The 24740-nt window shown below is 48.1% G+C and overlaps 1 protein-coding gene across 1 annotated transcript in view; it reads left to right on the top strand.

The window, feature by feature from the left end:
* GRIK4 (glutamate ionotropic receptor kainate type subunit 4) overlaps positions 1 to 24740 on the top strand; it is a gene marked incomplete at its 3' end in the record, with an annotated part of 137213 nt that overhangs the window by 33186 nt on the left and 79287 nt on the right. The window lies entirely within an intron of this gene.

Here is a 24740-nt window from a genome sequence, read left to right as displayed (position 1 = left end):
GGTGATGGTGACGCAAAGCTGGGAGGCAGTGAGCTCCTCAGGTTCACTTGCTGCCGGGGCCCTGGTTGTGTGGCAACAGATCCAGTTGTCTGACGCCTGACCCATCCTTCCTGCCCGAGCTGTTCTTGGCCCCGGGCAGCTTCCTGTGCCTTTCCATGCGCACCACTGCAGGTCATGGAGCCCCACTTTACGACTGATGGAGAGAGACGAGTGTTTTGCAGGATTGGACGGCATACTTAGAAAATGGCCCTCGTCACTTATATTTATGTTATTAATTCACTCTTCTATGATAATTGGCGATTGTACAAGGCCCCTATCATCTTTTCTGGTTAGAACACTTGAATGTAGTTTGTCTTAACATGATTTATGGCAGTGGCACTTTAAAGGTAATTGCGATTGCTACAGCATTTTCTTGAAGAAATTCTGAAGGATATTTTGGATGGTGGGGGGGAATTAAGGATACAAGCAGGCTGCAGTTAAATATCTGACTCATTTTTCCCTTGCTACCTGCGATGCTGGCAGAAACATCTGGAGGTCGCCTATGCAGAACATCTGCCTCCACCCCAGAGAGATACATAACCAGCTCCTCCTGCACAGTATAAAACTTACTGTCTTTTCTCGAATGAGACAGCTTAAAAGGGGTAGAAAAATATGGAGCAAAGTGCTTGGTTAATGCTTGCTTTCAATGCACCAAGGCTTGCTATCATTATTTCTTCCAGGATGGCTTTTGGTGGCATGGTTGGGAGATGGATGGAGCTATTGTGAACATCGTGATGGGAGTTCAGCAGTGTGGAGTCAGAGGGAGAGGGCTGTGAATCTCTTGGAAGTGTATTTCAGCCAAGATCCTACATAGGCAACAGATGTTGTACTGGTTTAACGGTTGATTTTTATAAATCCATTTCACCCATGTTTGAATCTGTTGGTAAATTGCTGCTGTTTATAGCCACTGTGGTAACACGCAAATAGCCCCGTTTACTGTTAGGTGCTGTACAGATCCTGGCAGGGAGGGAAACAGAAGTTCTTGCTGTCAGATGGTGAGGCACCAAAATAATCCAACCCAGTTAGAGTCAGATGGGGTACAGCATTCATGAGAGCTCATGGCTTGAGCTGTTCGTTTCAACTCCGGCCATTACAGTGGAGTTATACAGACAGAGCCCTCTGCCCACAGAGCTGAAGAAGTCATTGACATTTCCAGAGCTCCCTTGAGAGCTCTGGTGTCACCTTTCTGTGTACTTGGTGTTAGCTGGCTAAAGTTATTTGTGCTTTAGCTTACCTTTCTAGGAGCTTAATCTACCCGATCTTTTCTATTTGGAGCTCAGCTATCGATGCCCCCCGCATGGTGCCCACCTGGGTGGGGGTGAGCTATGGCTGCAACTCGGGTGCCCCGCGCTGCCAGGGAGCTGCGGAGCCTGGGGTCTGCCCTGCTGTGCCTCAGGAAGGCGGTGGGACAGCTGCTCTGGCTTCTGCGCTGGCCGTGCCCAGGGCAGCCCGCTCCCTCTTCCTCCTCCTGAGAGGCTGATGGTGGTGGCACCGAGCAATAAATTTGAGCACACAAATTGCACAGAGTTTGGTGGGGGTTTTTTGTGGCCTGAAGGACTCGAAGGAGAAAGAAGTAAGTCCAGAGTTAAAATTTGTAAGGTGAGGAAATTGATGAAAAAATTAGATCCAAGAGACCAGAAACTATCTCTGTCTGTTTTGTTATCAATCCACGAATAATTGAGGCAGTGGAACAAGGAGAAAGCTGAGCCAGAAAAACCTCTGTTCTTCTTTCCTTTCCCTCTCGGGGATCGAAGTCAGGAAGACTCCGTCGGTTGTTAAAGCAGGCTTTTTAAAAATCATGGTGTGAATGTTGCACACTTGCAATAAAAACAAGAACATTAACGATAGCCATGCCTGGAGTCTGAATTATTGTAATACTATTTGTCTTGGTTATTGCAAAATATAACCTGCTGCAGAGCTTTGCTGAAGGGATCATAAAGTCTGTGTGAAAAGAGCTGGAAACAAAACAGAAGAGAGTTTAAAAAAATCCCAAACTAAATTGGCCCTGGCTGAGAAGAGGGGCACGCGGAAGGGACGCTGTGGTTGTCAGATCTGTTGCGATCTGTTGCAATCCTGATGCTTTTGCTTCTTCCACTGCTCCTTCTCCACGTAGCTGAAATAAGCTGTCTCTGCCCGCCGGGAGGTGGCGGTCCCCTCTGCCCTTCCCGGCTGAGCTACATCCCTGCACGCCTCCAGCCGTAGGTGAGTCTCCTCGATGCCTCTGGCCTGTAGAGCGCGGGGGAGATGGCAGCGCTGCCTCTCTCCGTGAAGCAGCCGGGACAGGTCCTCGTGCTCGTCCTGGGCCCCGCAGCTGTGTGCCCAAATCAAGTCACCATCACCCAGAGTCTTGGGCCACTGTCTGGTTCCTGTAGGGTGCACAGAGGGGGCATGCAGCTGGGCTGCGGAGGAAGCCAAGCATGTGTAGGACCAGCAGCCCTCGTGCCATGTCTTTAGTGCCGACTGATGGGCTTAATCCATGTCTTCCTGTTCCTGTGAGCAGCCCATGAGCCCTTTCCCTGCTGGCACCGCCTTTGCCAACTTTCCTTTCTCGCCCTCCTCATCTCAGGATCTGAGGGGCTTCTGGCAGCCCGTGGGCCCTGCTGGAGCTGTACTGGGAGGCAGCAGGCGAGGTGTGGAGGAGGAGGGGACCGAGAGGCAGGGCGAAGCACTGGCATTTGCGAAGCGGCTTCGTTCGGTCGGTGATGCCAAGAGGTGTGGTCACTGCTGCCAAGCCTCCCTCGCCCTGATGCTCACTGGGCTGACTGGGCCGTGCCCGGTGGGTGAGCTGGAGGAGCAGGTTTTCAATGAGGGCATCAGCAAGATGGAGAGCTGGAAGCCCCGGCCGTCCTCCCCGCTCTGCTTTGCGGCGGGCTGGGGAGCAGTGAGCGCTATCGGAAAGCTGCCTGCAACGGGCTGTCGCTGTGCCAGGGCCCAAAGCATATGGAGAAGCAGGCGAGTGCCATCCAGCAGCAGAGGAAATTAAAAACGTGTGGCATGCAGTCAGGGGGCAGTGGCTCTGGCGTGGGGGACGGCCGGGTCCGTACTGATGCCGCCCGATCTCCTGCACTGAAGCAGTGCCTTGGGGGCTGCGCCAGCCCTGCTGCCCCGTCCTGCCCCGGCAGTGCCTGCATGGCACGCAGGGCGGTGACTCTGTGGGGACATCACACTGGTGCCCGGGCTAGCTCTTGTGCTCGGCTGGCGGCGATGCAGGGGGTTGCTCTGGTTTGTGCTGAGGTTTTGCCCTGTCTGAGGGTGAGGCGAGCTGGCACCTCCAGCCGTCTGAACAGTCCAGCCTCCTGCTCCTCGTTGGCTCACCACCACCACAGGCTGGTGCGCTGCCCAAAACTCCTGTCAAGAAGGAAGACAGGCGGCCGCTCCACATCTTTCTGAGCTGTTTGGGAAGTGGTGCTGTGCTCTTGCAGCACCTCAGGAGGACTGCATCTCCCCAGTGCCTTTTTGATTCTTTTTTTTTTTTGTTCTTGTTTTTAACCCAACTCTAAGATGCGCATTGAACTCCCATGCCAATGGTCTACCCCAATAGGGTAGACCATTGGCAGACCCACTGTGATGCAGTTACTTTAAATGGGAAATAATTTCCTTGTTTGGAGTGTTCTTTTTGAAAGTGGCATACAGAAAGTTCCTGCACAAAAGCATGGTTTGATTCATATTGAATGAGAGTCAACCTTTGCTCCTGAGTTTGTGCACCTTATTCTGCCCCCCGTGGAAGCTAGAGGCGGCATTAGCAGCTGCTCCAGGTTCAATGCATGAGGTGGCTTTGGATGAAAGCGGTGCATTTGTAAAAAGAAGCGTGGCCTTAAAAAGTCCTCAGAGACAGAAGATCTGGGCTTCTCATTGGTAGCATTTGAGTCCTTAATATTTTTTACCCCAAAACAAAAATGAGGAGATAATTGCCATGCAGCTTCCCAGGTTGATATGCTTCAAAGAATAGTCCCAAAATGAAATTTATCTCATGGAGAAAACCAGTTCTCCCCTGTTCCCCTCCGAATTTATGTATAGATAATAACTGTGTGTGCTTCTGTGGATCTATCCCAGGCTGAAATCAGGCTATAGATTTTGCAGTACTTTGTAATGGGAAGTCTCAAATGAAATTAAATGTATTTATTTCAAGCATCTATGTAGACAGGCTACCTGGCAGCAGAGATGAAAGAGGAGATATCATTTATTTGTTGCTTTATAAAAGGAGTAATAAAAGAGATTTTACTTGCATGGTAGCCTCAGACAGTTCTTTGCTACACAGTGGCATGGTGTGATATGTTATGTATATATTACTTTTTTTGCTTCAGCCATAGTTTTGTGAATCTCTTCTCTGCATTAGGTCTTCTTTCAGACACAGGAGAGGGTAAGGCATAAATTGATAGTGCTTGAGCTCTTACAGAGAGGTTTTTCATTCCCACACAGGGGGCAAACGCTTGGCATTACCAAAGTCCTGCTTAAGCCCCAGGGGTGCACCTGATGCATTGACTTCTCTGGGCAGAGCAGGATGCATCAAGGGCTGGGTGCTGCTTGTACACAGCCTCAGCTCCGCTGTAGGGTCCTTTTTTGCTGGCATCTTGTCCTGTGTTAGGCGGCTCAGCTGACTGGGCTCCTTGGGAAAATCGTGGGTTTAAATTCACCGCCTGCCTGCCCCCTCCCTAGGCTCTGCTTTCAGGATTTGTTTTTAATGGAAGTCAGGGTGGCTTTTCACAGTGAGAAAAGATTTTGGTGATGTCAGCAGTGGATGTGAGGATAAGGGCAGCATTAATCCTCTAGTGACAGCACCTCCAGCTAGGTTGTTCGTCCCGCATAAGTCTTAATGTGAGCATAAGCCTAAGGCTGCTTCCCTAGTGAAGTCCTAGGGTCCGCACCGTACTTTGGCTGGGTGGAATTCGGAGGGGGAGATCTGGTCCAGGTCCAGTACAGAGCCGTGTCCGTAATTGCATCTATAAGGAAAAGTATTTTCCTTTAGTCAGTGTTGGGCTAATTATTTGTCAATTGTAGTCCCGCTCCAGAAATCAATAAAGAATGAAGCTATATTTGGCTGTTTTTTGAGAGAAGGTGCATATCGACAGTCTTCCCTTGGCCCTGCAGCAAATAATAGCAATAACAAATCTGTATTTCTGCTCGTCGTGTTTTCTGTTATCTGGATCTCTTTAGTGAGATAACAAGGGGAGCAAGAAATGTAGTGTTCTCTCTTTTACTTCTGTCTGTGTGTTTTCATATTTTTAAATTAACCTTATCGACTCAAGTATTGCAAACCCTGCTCTGCTAGCTGCGGGAGGCCAGCTCGAGCGGGAGGCGGAGAGGCTGCCCGAGCCTCGGGGGGAGAGCCGAGCCGTGGTGCTCTGCTGTGCCTGGTGCCTCTTCTCTGGGTGGGTTTTTGCAGCTGTAACTGCCAGCTTCGTGTATTTTCATATATGGGGGGAAAAGTCTGTTTACTGCCATCGTGAAGATTTTTGCCATTCTGTAATCAAAACGCCCAATTGAGTCGTCACTGGCTGATGGCGAGTGACTGTGTCTTTGCCCTGTCTGCTCCCCAGGGACATCCCATTGAACCCACGGGGCTCTCAGAGCAGGCACGTAGTGGATGAACCTGGGAGGAATCAGGGATCACCCTGTGCTGTCCCCCGTGCCTGGGAATTGCCTCCCTGCTTCCCTGGGCCGTGAAAGCACTTGCTGCTCTTTCTGTCACCAGCACAGATCTGTCTCTTGCAAACTTTTGCCTGTCCCCACTGGAGAGGTGAAGCTGTGCTGAAGCTTTGTAGGGCATGTGATTCTTTTTTTTTTAACCTTTAAGTAAGTAATATATATTCAAGACTAAAATTAAAGATAGGCAGGAAATGAAATTGCTAGCATTGCTTCTGCTTGGTGGGGAAACTATTTCCGTCCCTGCTAATGGGGGAAGGGGTCCTGCTCTCAGCTCCGGAGGGTCTGAGGTGGGGGCACAGAGTTAGCAGCAGCCTCAAAAATAAGAGAGGAGAAGAAAGGATATCGAAAGGCCGGGGAAAGATTCAGAAGGCGCTTGCATATTGGCTGTGTTCAGGCTGTGCTCCATCCCTTTGGCTTTTCCTAACATCTGGAACAGCTGGACACACTCCCAGCCCTGGATGTAGGATTAGAACCAGGAAAACTGCCGAGAAACCAACACCACCCCGCCGAAGGCTCTGTGTGGCTGATGGATTAACTACAGCAAGGGATAAACCTCCTCGAAAGCCTTCCAGAGGAGCACCTGATGCTACTGTAGGCCCGTGTAAGCTGACAGGCTCTTAATAGAGGGATAACCCTGCCGTTCCCCTGACACCGAGTCCATGTGCTTCAGCTGCCAGAGAAGGGCCGGGGCACAGAGGAAAGAGGTGAAATCCTGAACAGGCTGAGAGTCCTCCAGCCTCTCCACGGGAGAGCGGTGGGTTGTGCTGGCTTCCCCCGCAGACAGACCGCGGGGGCCCTGGCAGATCTGTGCCAGAGCTCTGCCAATCTCTGACTTTGTCTCCCGGGGCGGGAGGAATTAAGAACATCAGGTTAAATAAGCTTTTTTTGGAAAGGAAAATCCTAAGAGTGAATGAGCTCGGAAACTTAAAGGCAGGGATTCAAGTTTCTATTGCTGTTGATTAATTTAATGTGAAATACAGAGAGTGGGGACGGGAGGGAGTTCTGGAGTGATTTCAGGGTTGTCTCTAAAGGAAGCCCGCTGCGATAGCCTGAAGGCGACACAGAGATGAGCAAGCTCTGTGAGGTCTATATAAGAGTGGAAAACTGGCAGCTTTCTGGCCAGCTACTGAAAAATGACCTCAGGCAGCTGATGCTACATGAGAAAAGAAAAGCAAGGAAGGACCCTGAAATACCTGCCGGCTGCAGGCTGTCGTGGGGGGTAGTCGGGTTGATGCTTCAGACCCGGCCTTCGCTCACCTGCTAAAAGCCCTCATCCCTGGGCTCGTCCATCGCCCAGCTGTGCCCCCATCGGGCAGTGAGACCCCGGGGCACTGCAGAGCCCCTGCTCCCAAGGGAGAGCCGTGGGTGCCCGCAGGCGTCCCCACCTCATGGAGAGTGGGTAAACCCCTGGCAGTGCCTGGGAAGATTGCTTTATTGGTGCAAACCATCAGAGCACAGCACTGGGAAATGTAGAAGAGCTTTATGTTTTTTCTTGAAAACTACGTTAACGTGGCAGTTTTAAAGAAAATAAAGAAATGGGGCTGGAGGTGAGAAAAAGCACATATATAATTTCTCAGTTACTGCTCCCATAGCTTTTTCAATTTGACTGTTTCCTCTCTGATGTGTGAAATCTGAATCTGAATCCAGGCTTTCTCTGCTCCCTCCCTGTTGACCTCGTCAGAAACACTGAATGCTAGGGAAAAAAAGAACAATAAATTGCTTTATGTAACTCTAGACAGGAAAACCCTGCGCTTACCCTCACAGGCAGTCTTTCCCATCTGTTACCTCGCCGTGCTGCCTCTGGGTTACCTCAATAAGAAAACTTAATTGAGGCAATGTCATGTCAGGAGAGAATGATACATCCATTTTCACAGGCTTGCTTTTGTAACCTGTTTCACTCTTAGCAGAACTACATTGGGCTTCGTGTCTTGCAAGATTTTTCCCGTTGTCTTTCTAATAATAAGCTCCTTTCATAATATTTTTCATTCATACACTGACAAACATTTTTATGTTGTTACTTCTTTTGGTTTTAATAGCTGTGTTGCAGTAACTGTCCTGTGCGTAACCACGTGCTTAACGTGTAGATGCATAATGAGGGAAAATCTCTGCTGCTCGCAGGTTGGTCTAGATAAAGTGTACGAGAACAGAAGGATTATCCCCCTGCTTTTTCAGACAGGGAGATGACATGAAGGAGACTAATGGGAGGTTTTTAAAAGTAGTTAGAGACTTAACAGGCTGTGAGCGTTCCCTTCCTGTCATTAGAAGCCGAGGTAGGGAGCTGGTGTGCATTCAAAAGTTATAGCTGAGCCTGTCCTGCGCACATTCTGCTCATTGATGGCTGGGGCTGGACCTCCATCGTTTTTAAGTGCCTTTGTAGCACAGGAAGCATAGCTAGTTAATTTAGCTGCCTTAGAGGCTCCCCTTCGCTCGCTCCCTTTTCAGGGGCTGCATCATCTAGGGAAGAGTGGTATGGACAGCCAGCCAGGAACTCAGCAGTCTGTCTCCTGCCTCCTGCTTGTAAAAAACACTAGTTTTAAAAAACTAGCAAACGTGCCTGAAGATCAGAGATGGTGGTGGCACGCGGATGAAACCCCCCTGGCTCCTCGGTGCTTGCGGGCTCATGACGAGGGGCAGAAGATGGGAGAGTTTGGGGCTATGGTTTTGGCCAGGGTTCCCTCCATACCTCGTCCCTGTCGCCGCCCGAGAGCCCCGCGCATCCCTTTGCAGCCAGGAGGGCGGCAGGGTGTGGGAGCTGGCCCTGCGGTGCAGAGCCCCTGGCTGACGTGCGGTGCAGAGCCCCTGGCTGACGTGCGGCGCAGCCCGGTCCAGCGCCTCCCCGGGGCATCCTTCTGTGCCGAGAGGTTTCTTAAGCTGCTTTTCAGTGAGAAGTCTGCTCCCACCGCTCTCGTCCCTTTTCAGAGTCAATATTAACAAATGGCAGTTGAGCGAGGGGGGGAGCCGTGTTTACCCCGCGGATGCCAGGCAGACAATGAACCTCGCCTCGCCCAGATGGCCCCGGCTCTCCTCCAAGCAGATAAACAGGGCTGGTGCCATTGAAACGGGCCCAAACGCGCAGAGTTACAGTGGTAGTATGGTAATTACAGCGCCTCCAGTGACCATCTGGACACACAAACTGATTTTCTATTTGTAAAACCTCTCCTATGTCTCCAATATTAGCCATGTATGGGGAGGCTAATTGATTTAATTGAAGCTCTCAATGCTGAGCCGTGGGTATTGCCAACCTTTTCAGTCTAGGTACGTGGCGGATTTTAAAGTCTCTTTGAGGGAAGGAAACTGGGGTGTGCATGCTCTGCTCTTGAGGTGGTTGCCAAAGGAAGGTCTGCTGCAGGTCCTGGAGTCAGGGACTCACGAGGTTCTGCTCCAGAGTGAGCGGAGACGGGGCTGCGGCTTCTGAGCTCCCCTGAGCAAAGGGATGGAACTTGGCTGCTCCTGGTAGGGCCGGAGTGTCGTTAGCTTGTCGGTTGATTTTAAGCAAGAGTTGTCTTTCCATGGTTTATTTATACATATACACACAAACACACATTAGATTTCGGTTATATGAAGAATAAAGTCCTGGCCAAGCGATTAATATCTTTTGCTTTGTAGTTCAGTAGCATCTTGCAGCCCTGGTCATGAGCCACATACAAGATCCTGCATAAATACCGAAACACAAAAGTAAACGTGCATTGAGAGGCTCCCAATGTACTGAGAGCCCTCTCTGTGCCTTTGAAAAAACTGTTTACTGGACTTGTTTTCACGAGAATTTTTTTTTTTTTCATGGTTTGAAAATCACCGGGTTTGGCCTGGAAGACATTGTCAGGAGTTCTCATGCCAAAAAATTATCCAAGTCTGTCTCTTTTTTTCATTATATGACCTTTTTCTAGTAAACAAACAAAAACAACAAAAAAAAAACCCACAACCTTGCGGCAAAGTTATACACCAAAAGAAATATCAAAAAGTGTCCGCTTGCAGAAGTGACATAGTCAGAACCCGTTGTATTAGAAACGATTCCCGGATGACCTCAGGCTATTACTTAGCGCTGGGTAGTATTCCTGCGTATTAAGGTGCTTCATTGTGTTAAGGAAAGGTAGTAGTGTAGCGTCTGTGGTAGGTGTTCCCCAGGATAAGCAGTGTCCTCAGCACTTTGCCTCTTCTCCTGGAGCTTTTTGCCACTCTTCTTGAGGGAAATAGTTTGGATTTTTTTTTTCCTATGCTTTCTCTTGTTTACAATAGAAGGGATGCAGTGGCTCATGTTGCTTTAATTTCATGATGATCTTGCTCTATCCCGATTTGTCATTAACTGTTTAATCAGGAACATGGGAAACACAGCCAAACGTTTTTTTGTGAAAGGTATCTTGAGTTTGGAGGGAGTAAAGCAGGTCAGAGGAGGCATCTGCAAACAACCAAATTACTGGCCTGAAATCTTTTCATCCCAGTAGGCAGCTGATTGGGAAAGTGAGAGATTGTTCTGCAGAAGCAGGGGTGGGACTTTGGCAAAGGGTAGGAGCATATGGTTTCTTCTCGCCTGGGAAACTGATGGCCTCCTTGTGGCCATCAGAACAGCAGAAGCTGGGGAAAACCAAAGGTAGGGAGCGTCTTGCTCTTGAGGTTTGGTGGCATCTGGTATGCCCAGAGCCCAGGCTCGCTGGTACTGCTAGGGTTAGTCCCCCCGCCTCTGCGAGGAGGCACCGCACCACCCGCTGCCCTCGGGGAGTGCGGGTGTAAAGCAGTGGTATAAAGCCAGCAGCTCGTCACAAGAGTCCAGGCAACTGCTTAAACGGAAAATAATTATCATACCCAGTGCTTTGCATCAGGCCCCAGCACAACTTATTCCCATTAAGCCCTATCTGAAGAGATACAGTGACACACAGGTGTCATGTTGACCTCTCCACATAGGGCTTAAGACAGAATGAAGCTACTGGGCACTGTGGGACATCTTGCTGCTTCCACACCCAGTAACCCTCAGGGTTGCTGAAAGGCTGATGGACTGGTAGGTGTCTAGTCAATATGCCTTAGAGGTCCTGGGCTTCTAGGATCAAAAAGCAGTGACATGGACGGGGCTTGGAGCAACCTGGTCTAGTGGGAGGTGTCCCTGCCCATGGCAGGAGGGTTGGACCAAGATAGTCTTTAAGGTCCCTTCCAACTCCAACCATTCTATGACACGCGAACATTCTCCAACATGCAAAATGTCCTCTGTTGCCACCAAAGGCAAATGCTGCAAGATGGGCATTGCGTGCTCCGGGGGTCCCTGGGGGGAGGGTTGTGTGAAGAGCGATGGCAATCTGCTGGGGAGTTCACTCGCGCTTCTCAAGGGTGGAGGCTTCTGTCAACTGGCTCTCACAGGAGACTTCAGAAATAATCTTCCTTGATGTCAGTGCACATGTTAATTGGACTTGACAGATGATAATGAAGAAGAGGCTGTAACTGAGAAAGGGTAGAGGGAATGCCATAACTCTCGGAGGAGGAGGAGATAACAGAAAAGTCCAGATGTCCAGAAGTTATATGAGGCAACTCAAAATATTGTTCTTTGCCGTTTCTGATGCCAGAGTTGGTAGATGCAGGGGAAAATCAGTAGTTCTAAGGTGGGAAGTCTCAAGTTCATGGCTTTGTCTTGCTGTTAACCCATTTATGGGAATGAGTTTTTTGGGGAGAGATCCTCTTCTGTTGAGAATGTCATAGTTAATGTACCTTCACGTGGTATGGGGGGGACCAGTCGCCTAAGGGACTGAGTTACTAGTTATTCCTGGCAAATAGGGATGGGGAAAGGGGGATGGCTTCGTGGATGCTGTGTCTTCAAGCATGAAGCTTATAAGCAGAATGTAGCACTGTTTGCTGGAACTGTGGTTCCGTGCCCACGTGCCTCATGGCTAATGAGTAATTAGCCTTAATTAGCTTAATTAGTCTGGAAAACATTTTTTTTTTGCCTTTGCTAGAAGGTCAGCGTGTCCTCCCCTGGCTGGCTGGATGTTCTGGCCTGGCGCTGTTGGCAGTGTGAGCGGGACCCCAGGGGTGCCGGCAGAGGCATGCTGGCTGGGGCATGGCGTACGGCATTCAGAAGGTGCTCGTGCCGTTCCTTCTCCCAGATGACAGGCAGGTCCTTCAGACCCTTGAGGCTTCTTAAATGCGTGACTCCCATTATGATGCAACTCCTGCAGACTAGCTCGCTGAAATAGGTGGGATTTTACCCCCTCAGGGGTAGGATTGGCATCTAAATGCCACTGCAGAATTGGGCTGTGTCTCTTTTCTGCCTCTGCTCCCCAGGAAATGGCGGTGACAGCACTTCTCCTCTCACTGCTGAGACATGGCTGCAGAGGGGCTTGCCCGGAGCACTGCAGGCAGGAGGATAGGCTGTTTCAGAGAGTCCTGTGCAAACAGTTGATAGTTGCAGACTCAGTTGCCCCGTGATTGTGCAATGAAAAGAATGGCCTTGTTTATCGTCATCAAATCAGATAAAAGTGGCATCTGGCAGTTGCATTTGTAGTGTGCTCGAAAGAGGATGCTGTGTGCCAGAGGCAATGTTTTCCCTGTGGTAAGAGCCAGCACGAGGACCCAGCTCTGTTGAGGTGACTGTCACCCTAGGATTAGTTTAGAATAAGCTCTTCGGCAAAGTCATCCTGTGATCCTTATTGCAAGGTTTCAGGGAGGACAGAAATCCTCCCATCACAGTTCCTCCTGATGCGTGTTTCCTGATTGTGGGCTCTCATATTTTTCTCGTAATTACCAGCAAACTGCCTGAACAGGAGCTGAAATGCTTTTCCCTGACTGGCAGGAGCATAACGCCCGCTGATGAGTCAGGGGAGGAAGAGCTTCACGGGAGAGGGTATTGGGGGAAAGGGAGGGGAGAAGACAGGGAAGAATAGCTGCCAGAGAGTTGTGGAATAAATGACATTTGTTTAAAGACACGTTAGAAGATTAATGATGGGAGTTAAAGTATGAAAGCAACAGGGCCTAAGCATAGTATTAATGGAACCCATTTTCTTTGCCATCTCCAGCAGGAACTCTTTGTAAGTACAGAAGGGGGGAAATCACTTTACAGTAATAACTGTTATTTATATAAGAGAACAACATTGGATGTATCAAAATGTGAGGTTTCAAGGTAATAACTGGACCCTCACAATCATTGTTATCCATTTAAAAGGCAATTTTGGTGATGGTGAATAGATGGAGGAAATAGCCCCAATCCTGCAACTGATCGTAAACGAGGTTTATTTTATTATTACTGTTATTAGTCAGTTCCTAATCTGGTAAGATTGTGTTAAGAAAAAGGAAAAAGACCGGAAGAGATGAAGGAGCTGATAATCATCCCTGCAGAACTTTTTGCAACCATTTGATGGGCTCATTGGTGACTTAGGGCCTCATCTTGGCTCCCTCCAGAGCCGGTCAAACGTCCCGTTGCAGCATCATTGACTCACACCCCACAAAGAGCAGCAAGCAAACAGATGACTTGATCTTGTAGCCTCAGAGAACTGCTCCTGTTCTCCACCAGTAATTCACACCGGTGGAAGGTGACTACAGTGTTGTTGCAAGTACAGGGTGAATTAACGGTGCAAGCCACGAGGATAATGATGGCTGTACTCAGTGACTCTCTCTCCTGATGTTAGCTGCGTGCACACTGCATAACCAAATCACATACGTTCCCGTCCCAGGATTTGCAAGTGGCCTTTGGCAGGAGTACCACAGGCGCTCCGCCCGTGAGACTGCCCACACGTGGTCACGCGAGAGGGTAATGGGCCACGCACCGCAGGGACTGTCCTGGCAGGTCAGCTCGAGCCCGGGGGCTGTTTCTGTGTTTGGTATCACTAAGGTGAACAGGCTGGGCTCCACGGGCAGAAAATCTGTTTTGCACAACGCGTGAGCCCAGCTCTTTTGCAGGAATCAGGACAGATTCATGAATGATTCATGAGGAGGGGTTGGGGGTAGCAGGGAAGGAAGGTAATAATATTCTCCATGTGGTCAACATATAACAATAATTTGACCAGCTCTAGTTTTTAATAACCGCTGGGTTTGTGAGCAGATGTGATAGATGAGCTTGAGCAAACCATAGCCTCCCAAGCTGGCTTTTCACTTCAGAGCAACTAGGCCACTCTCTGAAAAATTAGAGCTGTGTAAAACCTCTCGGACCGTGGGAGGAAGGAGGAGAAAGTTGAAAAAGAAGGGAGAAAGGGTCTGACCTGTTTTCATAAAACTCCAATTAGAATGAGTGTTAGACGTGAGCCTCAATTCATCCCAGTTCAGAGCAGTGCTTGAATGGGAATTTTGTCTTTCAACCTCAAGTCTCATGGAGTTAAGTCTTTCGTAAGGGCCAGGGCTTTTCCCCTTTAACTCTGCATGCGTGGCGTTAGCGTGAGCACTGTGATGCACGAAGTAAGAAGGGTGGCAAGGAGGAGGTGACGCTGGGGGAGGTCTGGGTGTTTGATGGTGAGATAGCAGTTTGCTGTCCCAGAGGTGGCCCTGGCCTTCTCTCACGTTGGAAGAGGCTGGGGAGGATGATAAAGCAGCCCTGTTTCTGCAGGCAAGTTCTGCTAGCTGGGATAATGAAAAAGAATTGGATCCGTGAGGGCAGCTGACACAGCTCGCTGTCTCAAAGATGTTTTCAGTGTTGTGTTAAGACGTCTTTTACAGACTTTAAAAACTACAGGGAATGTGCTGCCGCCTGCGGCTAGCAACCCTAACTCTTCATGTGACAGCAGCAAGAGCAAACCCCCAGCAGAGGAGCCTGGACCACCCACTGAAATGCAAGCTGGTCCCAGGCTTCTCACGGTGGGAGGGTGCCTCGGCAAAATCCCCTGTCCTCCTCCCCTGCCCTCCCCTCCGGGGTGTGCTTGGGCTCGCAAGTGCTGGTATGTCCGTGGCTGTGTTCAGCTCTTGCAGGTATCCTCGTTAAGGTGGTTGAAAGTAGGAGGATTTAATGATCTGAACCATGACTTTAATTAATCAGCATAAATGTTGCTTATTTATAACATAAACCACAGCCTATGGATAACTGTGTTGTTTAACTAAGCTTATCACTGGGAACCTGATCCAGTTCCTTGCTGCATTAATGTAACTAAGTCAGTATCCTCTCTAAGAAGCATCACAACAAACTGCAAGGGATGTAATTCACTCCACTCATCCTCTGCTTTACGAGTGTGGCTGGTTCTGGTATATCTCATTCGTGACCCAGTGTGGGTACCGATTCCTCTCTGATCCCACCAGCCACTGGTGCGTTAGCATGCTGCTGCCTCCATCACGCCTAGCGTCTGGGAGCCAGGAGGAGCTTTTCCTTTGGGTTTCTTTCACCTGGTTAACTAAGAATTTTTGTGTCTGATTTAATTTAGTCTGTGCAGCTGAGTTGCTTCTTTATCCCTGCCTTTTGCTTTCTTTTCTTCCTCTTCTCTCACACTTTCCTGTTTCTGTGTAGCATGTTTAAAACTTCTCGGTGTTGCATAGATGTAGGGGAACCTGTAATGAGGTCCCAAGCTGAAAGCAAAAGCTGTTTGCCTAACAGTTGTTCTTTACCTACATTGAAGAGCATTGTACTAGAAACCTCAGAGATTCTTTGGGAAAAGTTTAAGTAACTTTTAAGGATTTTGTGATTATTTTCTGTTGTGCCAAGGATTCTCCAGGCAATGTTTGTCACCCCACATAGGGATGGTCTCCAGAAGATGGTAAGACAAATCGCTCAAGCAGGGACGTTACTGTGCTTCACTTCAGTCACTTAGGTCTCTGTAGATCCCTTTGCTCAAAAAGTAATCTAACAACAAAGTGGGGCTGCTTTTTTTTCCAAACAAGAGCATCCGCCTGAGAGATTAATGTGCTGTGTAACTGGTGCACGTTACCTTCAGATCTTAATTAATTTCAACTTCCCTGAGCATCCGCGTGTTTCTTGACCTCTTCAAAACGGGCATGGTAGTGTTTCTTTGCTTCATGGAGGTATCGTGAGGATGACTAGTTGAGAAACTCACAGGTTGTGTTAGAGATGGTGGAGTCTGCAGGAGGTGCCAGAAGGCTCAGTGCTCAAGGCAGAAGATGGGCCTCTGGAAGTCTCAGTCGTGTGGCTGAGCTGGTTCAGCTCTAATTCTCAGAAGTGACCATTTGGCTTGGGCACTGAAGTTCTGCGGTCACGCGTTCAGCTGCAGTGTGGATTCAGTGCAAGGCAGGTGGGCACAGGTGCTGATTTGGGGTTGAACAGGAGTCACTCTGTACATGAGCAAAGAAAGAAAAAGCAGTTCTTTTCCAGTAATGCATCATCATTTTCTTAGCAAACAAATATACAAACTGGGATTAGATGAATTAGCAGTTCGCTGTTAAAATGGATGGAAACGGAGGGAAAACCATGTCAGAGTCCAGGAAAAAGAAAATTCCTGTTTTGTTTTCCCATCCGGAGCCAGAGGAAGAAGTCATCAGGGAAAAAAAAATGCAGTGAGCAGAGCACACTAAAGAGCAAAGGCGGGAAGACATTAAAGTAACCTATTAAATTGCTGAAGGCTGAGTGGCAAAAAATAAATAAATAGAGGCTGTGTAGATTGATGGATATTGGATCTGAAGGGCTTCCACATCTGGTGTGGCAGCTCTTTAGCATCTAATTTCAGTGTGACTCAGCAGGAAAAGTTGTTTGTTCTAACAGTAAAGCAAAGAAATGAAAACAATCCTGAGGCATGTCAATGAAGGGCTCGCGTGTCATTGTTTTAGAATAGCATCAAACTCTCATGTAGTTTAATAAATCTGGATCTTCTGCGATAGGGGTGAGGTTTCCAATGCCACATTTTCCCACCCTTGTTCATCTTCTACTCTTAGGCCACGCTCTCTTCCCCTGCACGTCTGTGCACCAACGTCTGGGAGGTGGTGAGAGCCAGGCAGTGAGTTTTCCGATGGAGCAAGTGCATAGTGAGAAGCGACTCTAAAGTCCAGCTTGTTAGGGACAAATTACTTCCCGATTTAGGTGCTCTGAATTGCACTGTAGGGTAGGACCTGACCCTCTCTACTGACTATAAAGGCTTCAAACATCGTTTGAATCTTCCATCCATGCTGTGTTCAGCCGTGTAGCATTGACACTGGTCTTCGTTTATTTTCATACCTGTTTCTTTTAATATGCTGCTGCTTCTGAAGGTTCCCATCTCCCAAAAGCTCTGTTAGTAGTGCTCACTTGGCTTTTGTGATGCACTTGGATGCCTGTTGGTAGAACCAGAAGCGTCAAGTTTCAGTGTCAGTAAGTAAAAACGCTAAGGTGCTAAACGAGGGTTTCTGATGTCTCTTGGCATATTAACTCTGTTTATTTGCCATGTGGTCTTGCAAAACCTTGAGGAGTCACTTTATTTCTTTGTGCCTCTGTTCTTCATCCATCAAAGGAGAATGAAAGTCATTCCACTTGTCATTTGTCTGTCTTATATCTTTAAAGGAATTGTCATATCTGGTATCTACATTCAGCATGGTAGGTCCTTGTCCTTGGATCCATCTTTTAGAGATTTGCAACAGTAGCACTGGCTAGTGATTTGTAACAAGAATAGAACCCGTGCAAAATATCTGTGAGCTCTCCATATTAGTGAGAGCAAAACGCTGGATCCCTTCGCAGCTACAGTTTTTCCCCCTTCTCACCTTGACACTGGGGCTATGTCCAAGGCTGTTTGCTCTCTCTGTGCGTGCAGTGAATCAGATGGCTGGGGGGAGCCTGGAACTGGGGCCTGGCACTTATGTACTCCATCATTTGGTCTAAGCTGTGCATCCGCTGCAGTGCATTGGTGTTTGCCAGCCTGGGAAGAATCAGCAAGCGGTGCCAAAGCCCTAACATCCTTGGAACAGGGATGCTGAAAGAAGAGCAAATGCACTGTAAATGCTAAGATCCCAGGAAGGGTTAAGAGGAGAATGGCCACTAAAGGCCCCACTTACGTAGATGAGAATCCATTGGCTTTAGAGGAGCCCCAAATTCCTTTAATCCTGAAGCACGCTGGAGGTTCAAGAAATGGCTTCCTCTGCAAGAGGCAAAGTGTCAGTTTTGGAAATACTGCTCTCTCCTTACATCATTGTCAATCAGTAAATCCCAAAGTATTGCAGAGAGTTGTGCGTGTGCTGGAATAGCCTTGGCTGCCGCTGAAATACAGCCACCTCTGGGCTTTTGTGGTCATCTGTCTTGTAGGTACAGAACATGCTTTTTGTGGGTGTGACACCAGGAAAGCATCCTGCGTCGTCTGGGGCTCTGCACCGGTCCCCATTCCTGCCTCCCCATCCTGTGGCAGGCTGTCTCCCACACCGATGGCTGCTGCCTGCTCTCAAACGCAGAGTCCCACCGCTGCGTTGTGCATTGCCATCTCTCAAATCTATGATTATAACTATAAATCCTAGTGGACTTTCACCATTTGTTCTTTGGTTGTTTTTTTTTTTTTTTTTAGCTTAGAATTTTACACATTGTTTCTTCCTTCCTCATTCGTTTTGTTTGCCTGGAAGTGGCACTTGGGGTTTGTGTGGTTATTTTTCTTGTACTTATACTCTCCACTGACTTAATTAAGTTCTTGCTTGTTTCCTGGTCTTGCCAAGTTTACTGGCCCCACCAGAGCTTCCCAGTGCTCTCCTCCTAAAAACCACAGCTGCTGCCAGTCCAGCCGCCACCCGAGACCATGAAAATGGGCAGAAAAACTTCTTGAAACTCGACATTATTGAAACAAAAGACAGGGAAACAACATTCCCAACTTCAGTCAGTGTTTTTACGCTGGTTTCCTAAGAAAATAAGGTGTAGGCATTTAGGCTGATCTTGTGTAGATGTGTGTAAGCGTCCATCCAGTAGCTTGAATTCTGTGGCAAACTGCAGTCCACCTTGACAGACCGGCTTTTCAGAGATGTAGAAAATCTGCGCTAGAGAGCACTGTTACGAATGCCTCCTGCTGCGAGCAAAGCTTCAGGGAAACAAAACCGCATCGCATCACGCCGTGTACACACATGCAGAAACAGGCTCTTGGTGGCTGGAATTGCCTGTTCTCTTGCTCGAAGACTTCTGACACCCCCAGAAGGCTCTTCCCTCCTGGTGCCCATTTGCTTCTGTGCGCCTTTGGTAGCAACAGCCCTGGGTGGTGTCTGTGCTCTTGGGATGCCTTGAGTGAAAGGTGTCCCACCATGCCTTCCTGTCATTCCATTTTTAGCATTAGACCTTCACCTCTTTCACTTTTCTGTCTGCAAAAGCCTCTCCGCATGAGACGGAGAGCCCTTCTTATTCATTCTTCCAACCTATCCTGCTGGAGGCCTCGCACATCCCTTTCTTTCAGAGCCATAATCGTGTATTCTCTGCCTCAGCCCTGACCTTACACCTCAGGAAGGTTAAAACAGTCATTCCTCCTTCTCCCTGCTTTTCTCTCTTCATTTTTGGGAAGTCTCTTGACAGGCTTTTCAGGGGATTAAGTAGGACTTATCTGGTTGCAAACACACTATTTGAATTCACAGATCAGGACTTTATCCATAGCTGCAGCGTGCCTCAAGTCTGCGGCTGTGGAAACCCGTAGGAGTTTCCCCGTTGGCTTTAAAGGACCTGAGTTGCTGCCCCGCTTCTGTGCGAGGATGGCTTCAGATTGCATTAGCCAGCTCTGGACAGGGCATTTCCATTTCAGACCCCTTTCTTTTCCCTTTGCGCTCTTTTGCTTCTGTCTTCATGCTAAGAGAGTTTGCTGGCGGCCTTGTAGCGAGATTTGTATTCGGAAAAGCAGGTGATCTTTATCAGAAGAGCAGGACCTTGTCTCATTAGTGTGTTTTCCTCCTCCCACGTGAAGCAAAGGAGCGAGAGGTGAGATGAGACCTGTCTTGCAGATGCCTGCTTTCAGAATGGCAGCTGAACTGTGGTCCCCCTCCCGCCCCCTTTTGGATATGAACAGCCATCTCTGTTGCTCGTAGAGGTGTGCGGAGGAGGGAAGCGGAGTCTGGCAGTGCTTTTACCTGCCCGGACCAGAGGGACAATGTTTGCTGGGGCACAAAGATGGACTGCCCCCACTGAGGCATTGCATCCCAGCGCTGTGACAGGTCCCGCACCATTGACAGGTCATCACCTTCGCAGACTCAGGGAGGACAGAGGAGGAGTGTGGCAGCATTCTCTGTCTTCCTGGAAACCCCCAGTCTCAGAGAACGTTGCTCTGATTTTATGTACACAAAGCAATTATTAAGGAAGAGAAAAGAGAGGTTGTTTCAAGCAGCAGAAACTAAAGCCCTCAGCTGTTTGTATCATGTCTCCCCTTCTCTCTCCGTCTCCTGAATTCACTCTCTCTGGATAGCAGAAAGGAGAGGGAAGCTCCATTTAAATGCAGATTTCAAATGTTGGCCAAGAGCAATAAATAGCCCTCTGCTACACTGATCAGACAAACATTATCAAGTCTCTTTGTGAAGGAGAGTTTATGTTTTTAGATTTTCTTTTTCCGTGATGAAATCCTCTTTCCTCTCAGAGTAATAGCATATTGATGACTTTTTATTTTATTTTTAAGCAGCACTTCAGAGATTATAACGGAAACACAATCCCACCTGTTTCTCCACTGGAGCTATACTTGACAGCCCTGTAATGAGGAAGTCTGCAAATTTCTTATCCTTTACCGTATAGACAGCCTGAAGGGTTGACGCTGTATTCAGCAGAGGGGAAGTGTGCGAAGTGAGGCAATTCTGCAACCGTTTTTAATCAACTGCCCCCTCAAAGGAGGCGGGAGCCTTGTGGTTCTGGAGCCAGTGTGGGGTTAACGAGGACAGGAGCAGCTGCCGGTGGGGCTCTGCTGATAAGGGTTGTGCAGGTGGTCGGTCGGGGGGCAGCAGGCAGGGGCAGGAGCAAGGGGAGATGGGGAGGTCTGGGGTGATTCCCCCACGTCCCAGGGCAGCTCCTGAGGCTGCTGTTCCCGAGCAGGGCATCGGTGTTATAGCGCGGTACGTTTGTCTGGTATGCCTTTGATCTGAAGGGTTCCTGGTTTTGAGACCAAGGACTGATCAGTGCTAGTAGTAGGCGTTGGATGATCTACCTGTCTAAACCTGGTTGAACTGAGGTTACGGTTCTTAATCTGAGAGGCCATTCATCACAGAAACATAGGAGATTTGAGGACTGTGTTTACAGTATAAATAAGAAGAGGCTGTAGGTGTGATCTTAACCTGTCAGAGGAGACACTGCAGAAATATTGCAGATGGCTTTGTATCTTTTTAACTTGGAGGGACGGGTTATGAACAGTGAAATATCATCTTTACTAAGCCAGTGCTTTGCTAACTCTATATCATCGAGTGATGACTTGAGATGGCAATTGTGTTTCTGAGTATGGTTTTGCATCTCAACAGTATGGAAAGCATCTGAGAAAATGTAACAGTACTCTATAACGTTAACAGGGAAAGGTCAGCTGAACACTGTTTGTTGTAGCAGTGTATAAACCTCCTAGTAACATCTGTTCCCTGTTATTGTTATAAAAATGCTACTTCATTGGATCTTGGTTGGATCGTGAATTAAGTAGTGATGTGTAGTAAAACTTGCCATCGTGTTAGGCTTGTCAGAGTGCATATGTTGTGCACGTGGCTGGCGGCGGGTAGCACTCTGGGGAGCCGCATGGCTCGGGGGAATGGTAGAACGGAGGCTTTCTGCTTTTTTAGCACTGGTTGAAACCCAACTGAGGGTGGAAAGGATTAAATTTCAGTGTTGTCTGTAAACTGGCTGGTGCACTTAATAGAATGAGTTGCCGTGTCTCAGCCCAGCTCCAGGAAGACAGCTGTCTCCATCGCTGCCAGCACAGGAGCTGAGAGCACTGCCTGCCCCCCCATTTGCTGTTGTGGCGAAAAGGAGTAGCACTGAACTGCGTGGGGTGAGAAATGAATGTCCTTCCTCTTCCCAGAGAAGCTTCTCCAGGGTAAGAGGAGAAAAGACAGAAGAGTTTGAGCATGTGCCTTTCATACTGCTGTGGCTGTGCTCTGCTTGAGTGGAGTGGGAGTGCCGCAGCCAGATGCCACCGCCGCCGGCTGTCCCTCTGCGTGGGCCCGTGCTGTGGGGCCGATGGAGCTTAAGGGAGCTGCATCTCTGGGGAGCCCCTGGTCCAGCTCCTGTCTGGACGAGGCACTTGCAGATGTCCTATGCGCTGTGTCTCAGTAGGGCAGGGCTTAGACCCGGTGTGCACTACCACACAGGCACACACGTGTGTCTCATCAGAGAGCACCGGCTCCTGCCTCCCCGTCCCCCATCGTGTCTGCCCGCCTCCGAGGGCTGGAAAATCACTGAGGTGAGGACAACCTGTGGGGATGTTATTGAAATCTGTTTTTCTCAGAGGGTACCATTATGTCATCTTGCATTTCTCTGGCGATCAGTAATACCTTTTTTCTGGTTCTTGCTGTTAAATCATTAACTTTGGGTGTTGCATTTGAAATTTGTGCTCGATGGAAATTTACAAGTGAAGTCACTTGTTGCTCAAATCTTAAGCGACTGTAACCCAACTATTTTCAATGCATATCCAAAGCAATAAACCCTCTTGTTTTGTAGCCTCTTGAGTTTGTGGGTTTTGTGTTAAGTGTAAGGAAAACCTGGGCATATTGAATAAAAAAAGAATTATTACTATATAAAAGATGTTTATCTATCAAGATTGGACATCCCACGGGAAAAGATGTTCCAGCGAGTTCTTCCTGAGAAAGCTCAGGTTCTGCAGTCCTTGCTGGCTTCACTTGAAGTTGTTTGACTCTCGGTCCCTGTGAAATCCTCTGCAGCCCTGAATTGGGCATCACAGACCCAGGTGCTCCTGACTCCCTCTGAAATATTTTTCTCATAATTCATAGAGAAGGCAGTCTAGATTGGAGACATTTATTATGATGGGGAAGATAGAAGTGATTTTTGAGGCCAACTAAGTTCAAAGACTTCACTGTAAGTTTTCAGAATTAAAGATTTACTTGATGCAGCTTCCCAAATTTAATAGACAGGAGTAGATGAAAGGGAATTTCTATAAAGATTTTCGTTCATACTTAATGATGCCACTATTAGATGAGCTTTGGCACTGTGTCCCAAGACATGAAGTTTTAAAACCAGCCTTTTTTAAACATTAAATGACCTTTTTCATCCACTAGCTTTAATAAATAAAGATTAGTTCAGCCTCATTACCTAGTCTGTTCTGGGGGCTGGTGTAATATTTGGTAAAACTAACTAGTCTCCCAAAACGCAATTGAACAAATTTTGCTGGTTTTCTATCACAAGCCCCTCGGGGAGATAGGAAGCGGTAATGTAGTTTGATTAGTGGCTGAGCCCTGGTCCACGTTCCGGTGTGGTCGGATAGATCACGATAAAGGAGCCTTTGTTGAGGCCCCTTATCTTTTCCCGCTGCCAGAGAGGCTGGGTAGCCCCCTGCTCCCCCGACCAGCCGGCACTGAGCAGTCTGTTTTCTTCCTGCCACTTGAGGCTCCCTTTCTTTTCCAAAACCTGTCACTTGCTGTGGGCGCTTTCCCCTTCCTCATGTATTTGCTCCCAAGGTGGGCTGCAAAGTTCAAATTCAGTCACAGCTGAGTAGGGAAGAGGGATTTTTTTTTTTTTTTTTTTCTCACCTGTAGGGAAGTTTTCAAGATTTCCAAAAATAAAAATGGAAAGTCCCATCCTGAATAGAGACAAAAAAAACTTTGTGCAAACATTTGTGCCTAGGTGGCCTGAGGAAATTACTTGAAATGCTTTGGTTTCTACTCTTTTACTTCCAAAATATATTGAAACTATACATTAGCAGAACTTAATTTTGTTTGAAATCACAATTGAAGAATATACTTGAAAAAATTGTCCGATTTAGTTATTTTGAAGCTTTAAATTAGAAAATAATGAATCTACGAATGCTGACATACGCTCCCTGACTTTTGCTGTGTCAGCACCTGGAACGTAAAAAGCATTTTGTGATGTTCATCAGATTCAGTATATTGCTTTACCCTTTCCTGGAAACAGGGCCATAGTGAAAAGTTTACACACGTCAAACAGTTTTGTGCAGGAGAAAGTGGGGCCTGTTCACAACTTTCTTCTGTCTGCTGCTGCTTTCCTAGAGAACTGGGGACTTGAGCAAGCTGCTTGTTGGGGCACTTTAGTCTCCCAGCTTCTTTTTAATTAAGAGCAGTCACCAGCCATACTGATGTCTTTAAAAACCTGTGATCCGTGTTCCTGGCCTTAGAGGAAAGCACAACCTTTTTTCTTGCATAATGAGATTAAGATTAACTGCCCTGGCTCTGCAGATAATGATGGAGCTTGGATGTTAGCGGAGCAGAGGAGATGGTGTCGCCTGAAGGACTGGGAATGTTCGCCAAGACATCTGTGCGTATCGTACAAGAAGTATTGCTGTGTGTTTCTTTATCAGTACTTAGTTCAGTTTAGCTCCCGTAAAACTGGGGAAAAAGTAGGAAGAGAAGGAGTTCTTGTGTGGATATCATCAGGCTACAAAGTTCATCAGGTTAGCGTGGACCACTTTGCTTCACCACTGGATTTGGCATTTGGTTACCTTCCACAGGTGGGGTTAGGGCAGGACTGGGAAGCGGAGACGCTCTGCGGTTTTGTCAAGAGAGAAGAGATCCCACTGGGATGAGCATAATGAGGCTGAGAAAAGAGCCCTGAAATACGATGCAAGTTGGCCGTTGAAATGGGGCTGTGCTTTGAGACCTGGCTTGGCTCAAAGCAAGTCTCAGGGGCAGAAAAGCCGAAGTAAAAGGCATCTGAACCCGAGACGGGTTTATTCATTGGGCTGGGCTGTGTGTTCCATGTTACCCTGACACACCACCCAGCAGAGCCCCACTAATCCCTGCTTTGCTATCCTACACGGTGCGGGGCCTGATTTGGCTCTGAGCTGCGACTCCATCTATACCTGAGCAGTTGTGAATGGCATCGCTCCCTTTGGAGTGATTTTTGGAAAGGGAAGATAAGCATTGGTGCCTTGCTAATATACACAACAAAACCCAGCGCTGCACTTCCCCAGGTACAACTGAATAGCTGCGTTCTGGGAGGAGACCTCCTATTAGCAGGGATAAACCCACTCGGCTGCAGAAGTTGTGCCAGCTCGTAATGAAACGCTGTGATTAATGTTCAACTCCAATTTCTTTTTGCCTTCCGTCAAGAAAATAAAAATAATACCCCACACTATCTCCCT

This window comes from Vanellus vanellus (assembly GCF_965231255.1).
Source record: "Vanellus vanellus genome assembly, chromosome: 21".
In the NCBI taxonomy this organism is placed as follows: domain Eukaryota; kingdom Metazoa; phylum Chordata; class Aves; order Charadriiformes; family Charadriidae; genus Vanellus; species Vanellus vanellus.
The sequence above is the reverse complement of the archived record's forward strand: the minus strand, read 5'-3'. Positions and strand labels throughout refer to the sequence as shown.